Below are 15,321 nucleotides of genomic sequence, written 5' to 3'. Positions count from 1 at the left end.
CGAGATATCCTATACTAGCCTTCCCACGATGATGTCGTGGGCAGTTACGTGACTCACAATCCGTCAGGTCAGACCAATTTGTGACATACCAATCGATAGTTCCCGTCGGTTCAGTAACGATTATAATCTACCGCCAAAGTAGTGTGTCTAGACTTGGAGCTAGATTTTTACGATAATGGGTGCAGTTTACGTGTTTCGACATTTCATGAAATGACAACGGGGTGCAACATGCGAGTTTTCAACATTGCTTAGTAAGAACTTCTAACCTTCTCGCTTGTCACATATGGAAGTATAGTATAGAATGTCGGAAGGTATCTTAAGCAATAAATAAGTGGCAGCTGGATGTACCTATATTTTTTTGTGAAAAAAGTAAGGAGTGAGTAACAGATCAACAGAGCCTTTGGGATAGGTAGGAGGTAGGTCTCTAGATACCTAGTTAGTAATTGAGAGAAATAACATCACAAACGCATTTGCATTAAAAAAGTCTTAAGTAGTATGTATTTCCTTTAAGTATAGTTAGTTTCCAGTCCTAGCTATTACTTTCTGGTATTTACAATGGCCACAGTATAATTAAAAAAAAAACTAAAGATACTGGTTGTAACCCAATAGGTACGAGACACGCACAGCTGTTCCACAGTCTGTGTCATAACTTAAAAGTATTATATTCAATTCAATTTCAAGTTAGTGTAGAAAAGAATGCAATTTTGTGCAGGTTTAAGTTCCACGCGTTTCCAGGAACAGGGTTAACAGCACTAATGACCTAGGGTTGCCAGCACTTTGCGGGTTTCCCGTACTTCCCCATTTTGTTTGACGACTTGCAGAATAATGAAAAATAATGTTAAAACAGGTGAGGTATTTTATAGCTCTATATTATTAGTGCTTTAATCTCAAAATATGAAGTAAAACCATGAACACAAGATACAAACGGTATTATTCACGGCGAACTGTAAAAGGTACCTAAAGTTTTTTGCCTCGTGCATTAAGTTCTTTGAGGCATTGTGAAAAGATTTGAGATGAGAAGATGACCTTCTGTAACAAGTCTCAATTGGATAAAGATGTCAAATGTATTTATTAAAAAAACGTTGAGAAATGTCAAACCTATCACTTCCATTGTTTAAACAGAAGTTCTCAAACTGTGCGTTACGAAGTCGCATAAGTGCATAAAGTTTGGAAAGAATAATTTCCTAAATATATAATGGTTATTTGATGTAAGTAATATAATTCAGTTCTCAGAATTTGTCTTTTCAGTATTGTATATTGGCTAACCTAATCTAAACCAACTTGTAGATTATACGGTCAAGAAAGTTCACATAGTTAAAATTTTTACCGAAATTTAAGCTGTAAATATGAAATGAAATTAATATTTAGTCGTCTATTCCTTTTTTAAACTTAATCTGTTTTGCCTTGTTCTAACTGTAAAGTGCCTAGAGCTACGCTACGCAAAATAAATACTCCGATTTGATTTTTCACTGTTATAGAAAATTAATTCGTTGTATATGCCATCTCGCTTGCAGGAAGCATAGTCAGTAGGAGTACTCCTACTGACTAACCATAAACTGAATAAGTTTGTGAACCACTGGCAAAGACGTCGTCAAGTGGGACCGTATTGAATCAATCACAGCCAATGGTTACCTATTGTCGTTCGATTAAGCTCGCCTGAGAAATTTAGGTATGTATAGTTAAGACTCGAAAGCGTTACAGTCAGGGCAATCTAAACTCAAATCTTAGTCCCATTTTAGTCGTTTTTCCCGAGAAATAAAAACTTTGAAAGGTTCGAGTTTTAAAATATAATCCCAGTGGTACCTTGCATATTAATTTTAAGGGTGCCGTGCCTTTTATTTTCCATGCGTTGATACCTATTTGCTGTTTCTATGATGACTTATTAAATTGTCTAGTTTTATTAAATTGACAATTTAAAACATTGATTATAGAAATTTAAAAAAAAAACACTCATGCTCGTAAACTACCTACGTATATATGGTTTCTTTTTTATAGCCGTTAAGGAATTAAATGTCATTTAAATGATTGCTACTGATTCGATGTTTAAAACGGTTCGCAAAAACTTTTCATCCGACGTTCCAATTGACAGGGGCATTATCTTTGAAACTGCACTAATAAAAACGAAATCAAAACGATTTAAACGGCAGTTTTAAATGCCATCTCAAAATACAGTTATGCAAGCAAGACACAAAAGTTATTAAGATATTTTCGCAGATTAATATTAAAGCACCGTTGAAACGCAATTTGATATTGTAAATGAGATTTTGCAATTGAGAGCAACTAAATTTGCGAAGATAAGTAGTGAAAGTTGCAAAAAAATCTGATTTCGATCATGATTTCATCTTGATTGACAAAAACTCACTGTATGATGATCGTGTCACGTTGCAGACGGCTAGACGAATCAATCAATGATAGAGAAAGGCTTTTTCAATTTCAACGTCATAATCTGTGACAGCAGACATTTGAAATACAAAAAGGCGAGTGTGAATTTGCCATAAACGCGTGTCGAAATTGGCAACACTGAACCTGTCAAGTCTTATTTAAATATTTTTTAGGAACGCGTACCGCCCCAAGAATGTTGATGGCCAGTTATAAAAATATGTAAATAGGTTTCAATGTGTTTGAGCTTGTCAAACATTAACCAGCTTAAAACCTTTTAGTAGTTCTCAAACACACCTACTGAACGGATTTGAATCCCGTTGTTTCAAATTTAGAAAGCTACCTCCTGCATTTCGAAATACACGACTATTTTACATAATTTCTTTTATTTCCCTTTCCCGCGTCCACCGCGCCGCTGCAATTTGAAAATAGAAACGTCTTTTTTTTCTTATTGCATCGCGAGTTGGCCGTTGACATCCACTGCGTCTTATTTTCAGCCAGTACGGGAGAGATTCCATATCTGGAAACTGAAATGGATACCATCCGATCAACGGAGTCTTTTATCCTACTCTTAAGGATTAAGCAAAGAGGATGTAACCTGTCAACGTACTCTATAAATGTACATACATTATACATTAATGTTGTTTTGTCGAGATGTGTTAAAAAACTTTAAAATACGCACGTGTACTTCATGAAACTGATTAAAAATAACGCCAGATGGTGTCGACTGTCGATTGAATAGAACCACGCGTTCTAGGAATAGATTAGTACCGACTTGTAAACAATACCAACATCAAGTGCAACTAGCTGGATACTAATCATGTTGATACATTTCGCTGTATATTTGTAAAGTCTATCAAAGTTATTTAAAACAAAAAGGCACGGAGAACGGTTCTTTATTTAAAAATATCGAACGAAAACAGCAAGTGAACATGTTGAAATAAAACTACTGGCACAATGTAAACACACCGCGAGCACTTACTGAGAGAGGAAAAAATTTAAAACGGAAGCGGGTGTTTTCTTTTCAAATTTATTACTGGAATAAGTGGCTGTTTTGTTTTACGGTGTTGCCAGTAACATTTCCCCATATTATATTACAGACAGTTATACGAGCTCATGATTTTACAGATTTTTAAACTGAACCGGTAAATCTCTGTGAAGTGTCTGGTCTGGCATTACATTGCAGACGTCGCAGATAGTCTGCAACAAACTGGTATCATTCTTAAGTACCTATTCTGTAGGTACCTATTCCAGTACGCAAATGAGAGCCAATCTTGTATCTCTGTATGACAGCGGGCAGTAGAGCGGTTAGCGTGTTCTCTGCTGTGCCCTTAGTGTAAGTTTTCAGTAACAAACTACGTCTCGATCGCGTTCGCGTTAAAATCTCAACTTTTATGGAAACACGAACATCGCAAACGTTCCGCTAGAGGCGCTGTTCGTGTTTGCATAGCGATCGAGACTTATTTTGTAACCGAAAACTTACACTAAGGGTACAGGGCTACTACGAAACTCGAAGTTCGTGTCGTGCGGCCCCTCTCGCTCTCGTATTAAATAGTATCAGATCAGAGGGACCGCACGACACGAACTTCGAGTTTCGAGTTTCGTAGTAGCCCTGCTTTTCATTGCCCACTGCGCGGCCGAGGCTCGCCGCACAGTGGTCACCTGGCAACACACGCAATGAACAGAGAACTTTCGCGTCCAGATTTTGTTTTAGCATTGTAGTATAATAAAAAAAAAATCTGCTGGACTTGGGCTAAATTGGGCTTCAAGTATGTTGCCAGTAATCAATATCATAATTAAGAGCTCTTGTGGCCGGACAGGAATGAAGTATATGTTAAGACAAGTAAGTATGTGTTAGTACAATATGTAAATTAGAGTAAGCATCAATAATGTTATTTAAGTATTACTATTGCGGAATGCAGCATCGATACAAACCGTGATGCAGTTTAACGATGCGATAAATGATTAATTGTATTTTTTCTACAAATATACATACATAAATGTAATGCAAAATTATTGTGAAAGACTGCTTGTTTCTAAATAAATTAAAAAAAAAATGTTTCCTCAGTAATAATCAAATTACTCTAATCTATGAGTAACAAATCTTCCAGCTGTTGAAGTAATTTTATTTGTGCGGATGTTTGGACAGCGGACATAAAGGGGAGGGCACATTTCAGTTAAAACAAGCAAAGCGAGATTGCTTATTTTTGGAACACATTTTGTAGTGCCCTCTGATCAAAGCATAAGGTTTTTTAGTTTTACTTTGTCATAAGATGAAGCAGACGTTTTTTTAGCCACATCTGCATAAGTACTTACTATAAAATGTGGAATAAAAGCATTTCTTCCGTCGACTTAAAAAAAAAACACGATACATTCGAGTTGCGTGAAACACAGGTGTGTTTTACACGTTTTAATGCTACGCTTTGAAAATTAAATATTAAAAAAACTATTCAAGGCATTTTGAAACTAAACGCTTATTATTTGTCATTGATACTTAAGTCGATAACAGTAAAAAGGTTGAAGGTTAACTGGAAGAGATCCTTTATGGGATAAGTTCACCTTTGTACATCGATCTCTCATTGTAAACTGTTATTTTTGGGCCAATCAACTTTTTTACCTACATTAATCTGTCCGCGACATTTTTCAAACAATTGCAGAATTTTGTAAGTAAACATGTTTTTTCTGTAATTAAATAGATGGTGTACATGAATACATGCCATCCTACATAAGTTCAACCTAATAAACCGTGAAATAACTTGTTGCAAGTACGATTTTTTGGTAACGCCAGAGACAATTTTGGTAACGCAGGAGACGCCCAAATCGTCGGTAAAATAGTTGATTGGCCCTTTTATGTGTTTTATGTACAATAAAAAGTTATACCTACAAAAACAAAAAAAATATTAGACCCTTACGCGTTGAACCTTTTTATATTTATTTTATGGAACAACGGCCAGCCTTTGCTTAGCCAATAAATCGTTTTAACTTACAAGTTAGTTAGCCGCCGCCGAGACAACAACAGGAAAATGCATTTAGAGCAGTCACTGCGCCGCAAAAACTCATACAGAATCACTACGGGCTTGCTTACACTACACCAAGTAGGTATCGCATCGTTTTGATCTTCATATTATTCTGCATTATGAAAAAACCGGCAAAGAGAGCACTTCTAGCACTGATAGTCTCTGAGCAAAGCCGCGAACGGACACACAGACAGACATGGCGAAACTGTAAGGGTTCCGTTTTTGCCATTTTGGCTGCGGGACCCTAAAATGATGTTTGTTTTATCCTTATCTCTATTTACCTGTTTAAACAATGCGTGGTTGTGTAGAATGCAAATTCCTGATTTCATTTTATATACCTAAATAGATACTGAACTCGCCACATTAATTATTCGGTGACTCCACTTGTATTTTTTGAAATGAAGTCAAAACAAGCTAGTTTTGCAGACGACATACGGTATTTGACTATTTTTTTATATGCTTTTTAAATTAAAATTTCACAATGCCTGTTATCGAATAAGTAGAAAAACAATTTTTAAGCTAACAATAAATAACAAAGTTATAAAGGTTTGAAATTCAAGATTAGACAGAGAAAGACATACTTGCATGTGACGTCACACGCCAGTACCGCCATACTTGATGCATAGAGAAAAACGTTTGAGAAGGACACAGGTATATAGATTTTGCAAAAAATCATTATAAATCCATTTTTAAGTTGATTTAAGTTTTCTCTTTGCTAAACACTATCTGTATATCTATATTTTCATAATAATATAAGACATGGCATGGCAAATTTGGGAGTTGTCAAATACCGTATGTTTCTTTGTGTTTAGTCAGTTGATGATGAGAGACGCATTACTCTCTGTTTATTTGGATTATTTTTAATTTTTTCCTAAATAATCTTGTAGATATTTTTGTAAATTTTTCAATGAATAATCAACGTGGTCACGTTTTCGTTTTATCATTCATTCATTTGCTAATCGTACCCATTCGCGGTCGCAGTGTGTACGCGGCCTAACGTCTGACAGATCAGCAATTATGGCCGCCGGCCGTTGACCCGACTGCCGCGAAAAAATAACCCATTTCGAAATTAGAATGACGTGTTTTTAATGCACGTTTGACGCATAGACGATAGTACAATAGCGCAATGTCTAATTTTTTATGGTTTGCGGCTTAGGAATATGGTAAAATTTATTTATGTTTCTTATTTTGAGCAACAAGTAAGTATTTAATTAAACAATACTTTAATAAATTGAAATTTAGTTAACGGCTAATCTTATTTAGTTTGCTGCTCGATAAATACATCTAATATAAAAAACAGATAATCATAAATATATAAAAAACGGGAATAAGTAGTAGGTAGTCACGTAGTAGTTTAAGTAGGTCTGTATACAGAGTAAGCATATTATAAAATCTAATAAGATAGAGTTTCTCGGAATTTATGAGCAAAGTTACTCGAAATTAACCATGAGGAAACCTGCACACGCCGGCGGCGAAATTTAATGGCGTGTTTAAAGTTCCTAATCCGCGCTGGGCCGGTGTGAACTACGGCCAAGTACATTCTGAGAGGTCGTAGGCCGAGATTATGTAAAACTGACATCTCAAAGCAGCAAGCAGCAACACATGAAATAATACCGACCGAGTCAAGTTACTTCTCGACATTATCAAATGCTTTTTTTATTTATTTATTTATTTAAGACTTAGTGTACTTTTTGAAGTCAAATAAAGTTATGTCTAAGGTCTCTGTCTAGTTTGTCTAAACTCTAAATACCTTGCTGCTCAAAGTCAGACTAGCCATACTTGTCTCGCTGTCATCAGTGTCATTATGTACCTACTCCAATTATTCCATTGATCCCGTTCGGATGAACCCAAGTAATGACTACATGTCATGACATGCCGCGGTCATTTTGACAAGACTAGGCTTTCAAAATTCAAATTCAAAATTCAAAATTCAAAATTCAAAATTCAAATGATTTATTCAGTAAATAGGCCGCAATGGGCACTTTTACACGTCATTTTTTAAACTACCAGCGCTTTCGGAAAGACCATCATTGCCAAGAAGAATGCGCCGCAAGAAACTTGGCAGTTTCAAACTTATAACCCTGTGAGTGAACCCTTATGAACCCTGAACCCTTTCAAAATAGCTGTGGCTGTCTACTTCTGTCACTTAATGTCCTGTTAAGTATACATATACCTAACTTTTTGTGAAATAGGGGACATGGAATTGTTTTAAAGTCAGTGAATGAGACAGAAGATGCTTTCAGGGTAGATTTAGCCTCATTTTCGTCGTAATTACCCGTGCAAAGCCGGGATGGGCTGCTAGTAACTAATAAAATAAACCTTGTCTTCCTGGAGCTGCTTGGCGGAACTCCAAATCTATCAAACACTCATAAAAACGTTATGAAATGATATGACGGGCTACTTCCTAAAAAACACCCATACGAAATTTCGATAGAATTTCGAATATCCGACAAAAAACCTTTGTGTTGTGTGTTATTTTCGGATCACATTCTTACTTTAAAGTTAAAAAAGCAGAAGAGGAATTTAATTTAAAAATTAAGTTAGCTTAATAAAAAAAAACTAAAACCATGCCTACACGACTGACGTAAGCCATTCATTCATTCGTTCATTTTCCGAAATGGCGCCACAAAGCACCAACATGACAAAACTAACAATAATCAGCATGCGGAAGACCAAATTTCACGGAATGTTTAGAATGACTAAGTTAGCACAATGCAAGATATTGTTCGCGGAACGCAATCAGAGTGAATCAAGATCACAGAGAAATGGATTAAAACGTGATTCATTTTATAACAAACTTTTATTATTCTTCTCTTAGTCATGTTCGTAAGTAACGACGGAGCCATATAGGCTTGTATAAAACTGAAATTTCTTAAAATCACAAAATGAAGCGTCGGTGTTCAAAGTTCGTTACGCAATTTTAGCCAGAATATTTTACTTTATTTGGCATTTCTGATCCAAGCCAATTTCCAAAAATTGTTTGATATTAACATTATTTTTATTACACCGTGAAACACCTACTAACATAGCCACAGAATAAGTAATAGACATAGCCTCTAAATTAGCTGTTAATTACTAAACTAACGTAACGTAACGTCACAAGTCACAACGTGTATCTCTAGTTCTTACTTCTTTCTGTAAAAAGGTTGCCTGGAAAAGATCGCTCTTAAGCGATAAGGTCGCCTATTGTTTACCTTGTAATTTTCTCTGTGTACCTGTTTTCTGTATCGCATACTATTTATGGTGTACAATAAAGAGTCATTGTATTGTTTGTATTGTAACGCTAGGAATTTAAGTTATTTAAAATAAATTATATAATTATTATTATCTCCTAAGTAATATCCCGTAAAGCATGTTCTTGAGATTAAAGTACTGCTGCAAATAGGAAGTGATGGAAGACCGTGGCAGTGAATAATAAGATTCGGTTCCGACTTCGACCGCGACACGCACGCTGACTGCAAATGGACTCACTTTGTTCACTCGCGATGTTATTTACTTACGATTTATTTACTTTCGTATTCGCAGTGTCAACAGGTATAACTATTTATTAATAGGTCGCGCTTTCGTCGTAAGTTAATTGTTACGACGCACTGGGGAAATGCGATTGCACACAGCCCTAAGTAAGTTTTAATGACCACTAAAGCGCCACGATAGATAGATGAGCCAAACATTAAAATGGCAACGAAACGTCAAAATTCATTTGGTGAGATATTTCAACATGGAAGGGTTATGTAAAAAAAGAGGCAATTTTGAAATGCGCAAGCGGCATTGCTTATAAAATAAAAACATAAATACTGCGTGAGATTTACGGTAAAATTAAAAGAAAGAAAGAAAGAAAAAGTTTATTCGGCAAACTTGTAGGTAGCATACATCAGGTACATATAACTTAATGTTTAATTAAGGTCAACTTAAAGCTAGCCGAAAGGGCTGGCAGCTCAGCAATGCTGAGGTACGGAACCACAGCGCTGATTTTCAGCTGCAGCCAAATAAAGAGAAAAAAAAAAATTAATGTTTCGCTAATTTCAATCCCTTAACCTAGTAAGTTGTAGCTTTTTATGACAAACATAATATTTAGAGCTTCAGGCAAGCCGAGAATAGCAACTTTAGTGGAAATTATTTCAATATAATTTTAAGTTATTTATTAAGTATTCCGTTGAAAGTTTTATACGCACTTAGGTACCTACTTTCGGTAGTTATCCTTACAATTGATTTGTACTTTATCTAGTACGTTGGAACATAGGTGGAAGGTTAAACAATAGATATACTAGATATACGTTTCTATATAACATAGTTAAGTACCAAACTGCCCACAAACAAGTTAGATTCGTTACAAAAATTGTTGACAAACAAAACAAGAGGTCTGCTCCCCTCTTGTTTATACAAACCATACCAAATCTTGCAACTATGAGTGTGTATAATAATCGTTAGAGATCAATCAAAGAGATATGCATAAATAAAGTAGCTTTAGGACACGAAGCTACACCAATAAATTGTTGTTATTAAACAAAATAAGGAAAAATAAGCTAACCTGGTAAATCGAAGTATTCCGATAGGTTCGTTGCAAACCGCCGCGCACTGTGGACTGCTGGCTAACCACGGCCGATATAGCAGGAAACCCTAATTATATCATTTGTGTGGGTTTGAAACGAAACAGTTTGAGGAAATTAAAGTTAAAGACTTGTTGATTTGAATGCAATAAGCAATTTGCGAAGTGACGTCAAATTAAAGATGTTTAATGTATTAGTTTTGTTTTAATTAGCCCCTATGCTTTTTAACCGACTGCCCGAGGTTATTTAGTGTTTGGCAAAGAAGAATTCCAATGCAATAGTATCAAGTTCAAAATTTGGAAAACTTCGGTTCACTTGTATTTTTAACCCCCGACGCAAAAAGAGGGGTGTTGTAAATTTGACCGCTATGTGTGTTTGTCTGTGTGTCTGTATGTAGCACCGTATAGGTAGTCATTCACGATAACGCGTGCCGTGGTTCTTATTACAATGTCATTAACGTCTAATTTTGACAAAATCACGCGTCTTCGTGGATGTCACTAGGTATAATAGCTCTTAAACGGGTGAACCGATTTGAATGCGTTTATTTTATTTAAAAGCAGGGCTTCTAGCAATGGTTCTTAGACAAGTTTCATCAAAATCTTTGAGATACTTATTGAAATAACAATGTCGGGGGTTTTCCAACTTTTATTGGTTAACCTAACCATTCATTAGTTACTGTTACTGTCATCATCAGCCGGAAGACGTCAACTGTTGAACTAAGGCTTCCTCTCTTAGTACGCCTTAACTAACGACAACTTGCTAAGTACCTCCACCCACCAGTTACCTGATAATTTTTTGACTCGATCGGTTTCTGACTGTTTCTGGCCGCCACTCGAGAACCTTCTCCGCCAACGGTTATTTTGTTCTTCGAGCGTTTTTACTTTTGGGTAGGACAGACAAAGATCAGCACATACATGTAAACAAGTGAGGAAAAATAAACCTGCTTCGGGCAGTCGGGCTAGGGTTGCCAGATACATGCATTTCATTTCGGGGCAATTCGAGGGTTACAAACTTACAAATTGGGTCAAATATCAATACGAGACCAAAACCAATTAATTTCTTCAAATTGACAAAATCGTTGCGATGGTTTTAAAAAAGTGAGCCCAGATTTTGTCATTTGGCAAGTCTTTTGAAAGGACCTCAAAAACAGTTCGCGCATATGCATTCTGAATACAGGCCGGCAATGTTAACCGCAGTTTCAATTTTAAATATGGAAGGCAATACTGCTCTCGTAGTCGAAATCCGGGACATGGAAGTGTAATTCCTGGACACGGGACAAAACACGTAATTCCGGGACAATCCCGGATGTCCCAGCCATCTGGCAACCCTAAGTCGGGCAACAAACGATGACCGAACCCTTCCTAGTTAGATCTTACATCCAGCATCAAATACCTAATACAGGTTCACCAGTTTAGTCTTAATGGCTTAATTTACTCAAAGAAGTCCTCATCAAGCTCCATTTGCCATCTAAGTTGCCAATAACGCCAAAAAGAGCTCCCTGAATGCCAAATTTTGCACAATTAGCGTCAAATAGCCTAAAAAGGACGACAATTGCAAATGGCAGGATGTTCGTCAGCTGTGCAGGACAATAGCAACATGGCGGCGCTATTATTCCGACGCACGCGCAGCGACTTGTAGATCAGGGATGAATCATGGGGCGAGACGTTGTGAGGAAAGTTTTTTTATAATGATAGCCATTGTGTACACTAAATTATTAAAATTGCAATGCAAAAGGGATGCACTTATGCAAAGGTGTAGTTTCTAGATTAGTTCGAAATATATCGGACATACCTCAGTTATATTTATGTGAGTGACCCTTGTATCCTATTTTATTTAATTACTAGCTGTTGCCCGCGGCTTCGCCCCCGTTGATTTTTTCTATATTTCCTTCCATAAAAACCTTCTCCTGACAAGAACGAACACAACAAAAAAAGAATTAGCGAAATCGGTCCAGCCGTTCCCGAGTTTTGCACTTAGCAACATATTTTATGATTCATTTTTATTTATAGAGATTATACTTGTACAGTTTTTCCATTTATACCTACTTACGTAAATAATGTATATCAATCAATACATTATAATATTAACTAGAAACGAATTACGGCAACTCATTGACGTCATTGCAATTACTAAAAAACCTAATTGTTAAACTACTTAAAATAAAGATTGTTTTTTTGGAATCTTTTTGTATTTTTTATTTCAATTCCAAATTTTTACTTTTACGGTCATCCCGTAAAACCTAAATTGAAAATACAAACTGAAATATAGATGCACAGAAAAACCAGAAAAATAAGACCATCACTGGGAATCGAACCCAGGTCCTCGGTATTCCGTACCGCGTGCTATACCGCTACACCACTGATGGTCAATACTTACTTAAAATAAGTTGTAGGTACCTACGTCACAGTATTTTTTTCTACAAATCTTAATTCACTTTTTAATCCCCAATGTAAAAAGAGGGATGTTATACCTAAGTTTGACCGAATTTAAATTGTTTTTTTTTTAATCGAAAGCTAGTTTATTCAAGACGGCTAGTTAGTTGAGTTCATAAAAATCGGTGTTCTGTATGTGATGGACATCCGTTACGGAGTCAGGGTTGAACAAAGGGGACCTAAGTGCCAATTAAATAGTTCTTGGGGACCATCCAATAATGAAGTCACATTAGGGGAGAACTCTGGCAATTTGTGACAGCAGAACAAAATAATTGCAATCCAAAAATGGTCTATAAACGGTCGCGCTTGATTTTTTGAAATTATTTTGAGTTAGTCTTCTCGCTAATTATTAGTGTCCATATCTTAATATTTTGTAAACTCTTTGAATGACTGAAGAACATAAAACAGTTACAGATAGCAATAGGAAACTACAAAACAATTATTAGTATTCGATAAGATTAACCGTATCTTGAATGAATGTATTTATCGCGAACGAATGAATAATGTTTACGTTAAGATAAACCCTTGTAAACAACGTTACCTATAGGCGGTTCTTTTATCAGATAATATGACAGGTTGAAAGTTCTAACGCGGTTGTGAGGAGAAGTACTTTTGTATTGTAAAAAAAACTGAGCAAAGATAGAGAAATTGTACTTATTACGAAAAAAATACAATATTCATATAAGTAAGTACTTAGTTCCCGCGGAATGGTGGGTGATACGTATTTTTTGCAGACAAAATCGCGGGCAACAGCTAGTATCCAATAAAAGTAGTTTTACTCATAACTTACTTCGTCGCGGTTAATAAAATCGCCATTCAACACGTCTATATCACCTCAGCTAAGGAACAAGATTATTACACGTTCCGCATTTAAATTGCCGAGACGACATCCAGAGGCTTCTCACGTCAGACGCTAATAAAAATTAAAAAGATTGACCGCGCGAATTCCATTCGTTCATTCATTAACGATTGTAATCGCGTATGGATTCCATATTTGAAAGTGTTCTGATGATAAAGTAACGGTCACTAACGGTCGGGCGACCACTTTTCTGTAATAATGGCCAGTAGTAATGACAAAGTAGAATTATTATCGTTAGCCGTACCAACTTACAGAATGCAGGAGCGCTGAGATTAACACCATACAACGTTCCATCTGCGGTTTGAAATCGCGATGCTGTTGACAGCAGATATAACTTTGCCGTGTTATAAAGCTGGAGAGGCAATTAGATACGAAATTATAGACGGCCAGTGTCAGTTACAGATGCTGTGTCTCGTTTCCCCGCTGGTATTAAATGTTCAAACATCATTCAGCATCTGATGTGATTATTCTTAGTCTTTTAGTTCCCACTTAGCACTTAGGCTATGAACAAGCCAGTATCATGGTCCACAATGACCTTTTTACCATCGAAATTTTAATAACAGTTGTTGAAAGAACTGATTCCTACATCCATTGGTTTAAGGGTTAAATTCGAAAATAATCGTTTGATTGTAAATAGTGCAACATTCCTCTGCATTTTCGTCACAGACAAGTACCAGCTGAGTTAACGTATGGTAACAATTCTAATGATATTAATACTAATTAACGCACTGTTATCACGCTGCTTATGGAGGTCAATGTACGCTAATTATCGCTTCGGAGGGAAAGTTTGATGGTAATTTCATTATGTTTTATAGATCTTTAATTTCCTGAAAGTAGGTTAAAAAGTTAATGATGATAAAGTTTCGATATGTTCTGATATTCATTTAATAGTCTTATTCTTTCTTAAAACAATATCTTAACAACATTTTTAATTTAACTTCTTGAATACTTATAAAATAAATGTATGTACTCTTAATTTTTTATATTAAAATAACTAGTAGATGCTAAAACTTAAAACAAATAGATTGATATTCCTTAACTCTAGAGCTCAGGCAGGTTTTAACTAACCCAATCTTAACAACAACCCCTTAATTCTTTAAATTAATCTATTCATCTATTTATTCCATTAATATAATTTCCAATCACGACAAATTGTTTTTTTACGATAGGCTACTAAATGTCTTTGAAGATAAATTATATCTATCTATCTATCTATCTATAAGCTTGGTATTAATCAATAATTAATCCTGTAATCTGTTATTAGAATTAGCAACCAGTCTTGACTTAGGAAAACCGGCACAGAAGCACGCATAAAATGCAAATTATTTTTAGTTTAAAAACTTGCTAGATATATTAACACTTAATCCGAAAATTAATCGCGAACTTATTTAATTGATATGAGAAAATACCGCAAGGTGCAGAATATAAATTTGTAGTATACCTATTCTGCATTTGGTCATCATTAGCATAAGGGTCTGTTAACTTTATAACAATTTATTATTTAGTGAAGCAAAACCAATATTTACACCTATTTTTGCAATAGAAATAAAATTAGTCTCTAGTCCTTTTTTAATGCAATCATTTTTCTTTACCAAATCTTTGACAATTATCACATTCATCAATTTAATGCAAGAAATTGACTTTAGTTTTACAGAACATCAACTTTCTTCGCAGCTGCGTCAATGCCAATTCAAGTTCTTTTACTCCTCAGCGGTATAATTATTTAGAATTAACGTCTCTGATTTCAAGTTAGCACAAAATTAGTATAATTAGGCGTAAGTAGGCTGCTTTGAAAACTGTAGTGGCGCTGTGTTACGTTAGAAAGCATATCGGTTGCTTTGCTCCAATAAAAAGGGTGTAAGAGCGTACGATCACGACCGTAACACTTCTTTTGGTGCTGGCCGGTAGGAATCATAGACTGATATTTTTAGCTGGCAATTTTAATTAAGAGGAAACAATTTTTTGAAAATGGAGTGTTAGAGCTTTGCCGTTAGCAGATGATTATGTTCATAATCAATAAGTGATGTATAAGTAGATGAAAGAGTCGTTTATTTTTGGTAGGACTAAGTTGCGATAGTGGTATTATG

At 35.6% G+C, this 15,321-nt stretch overlaps 1 protein-coding gene across 3 annotated transcripts in view; it reads right to left on the bottom strand.

The window, feature by feature from the left end:
• The window catches only part of LOC141441474 (tubulin beta-1 chain-like), a 37,651-nt gene that overhangs the window by 11,811 nt on the left and 10,519 nt on the right, over positions 1-15,321 (bottom strand). Inside the window, exon 1 of one of the 3 annotated variants that reach the window (XM_074106227.1) lies at positions 9,925-10,009. The exons of the other annotated variants lie outside the window; for them this stretch is intronic. The gene's annotated coding sequence lies outside the window, so the exon portion shown is untranslated. Of the gene's footprint in view, positions 1-9,924; positions 10,010-15,321 lie in introns of those variants that run through there. 3 annotated transcript variants of the gene reach the window in all.

This window comes from Choristoneura fumiferana, chromosome 24 (assembly GCF_025370935.1).
Source record: "Choristoneura fumiferana chromosome 24, NRCan_CFum_1, whole genome shotgun sequence".
In the NCBI taxonomy this organism is placed as follows: domain Eukaryota; kingdom Metazoa; phylum Arthropoda; class Insecta; order Lepidoptera; family Tortricidae; genus Choristoneura; species Choristoneura fumiferana.
The sequence above is the reverse complement of the archived record's forward strand: the minus strand, read 5'-3'. Positions and strand labels throughout refer to the sequence as shown.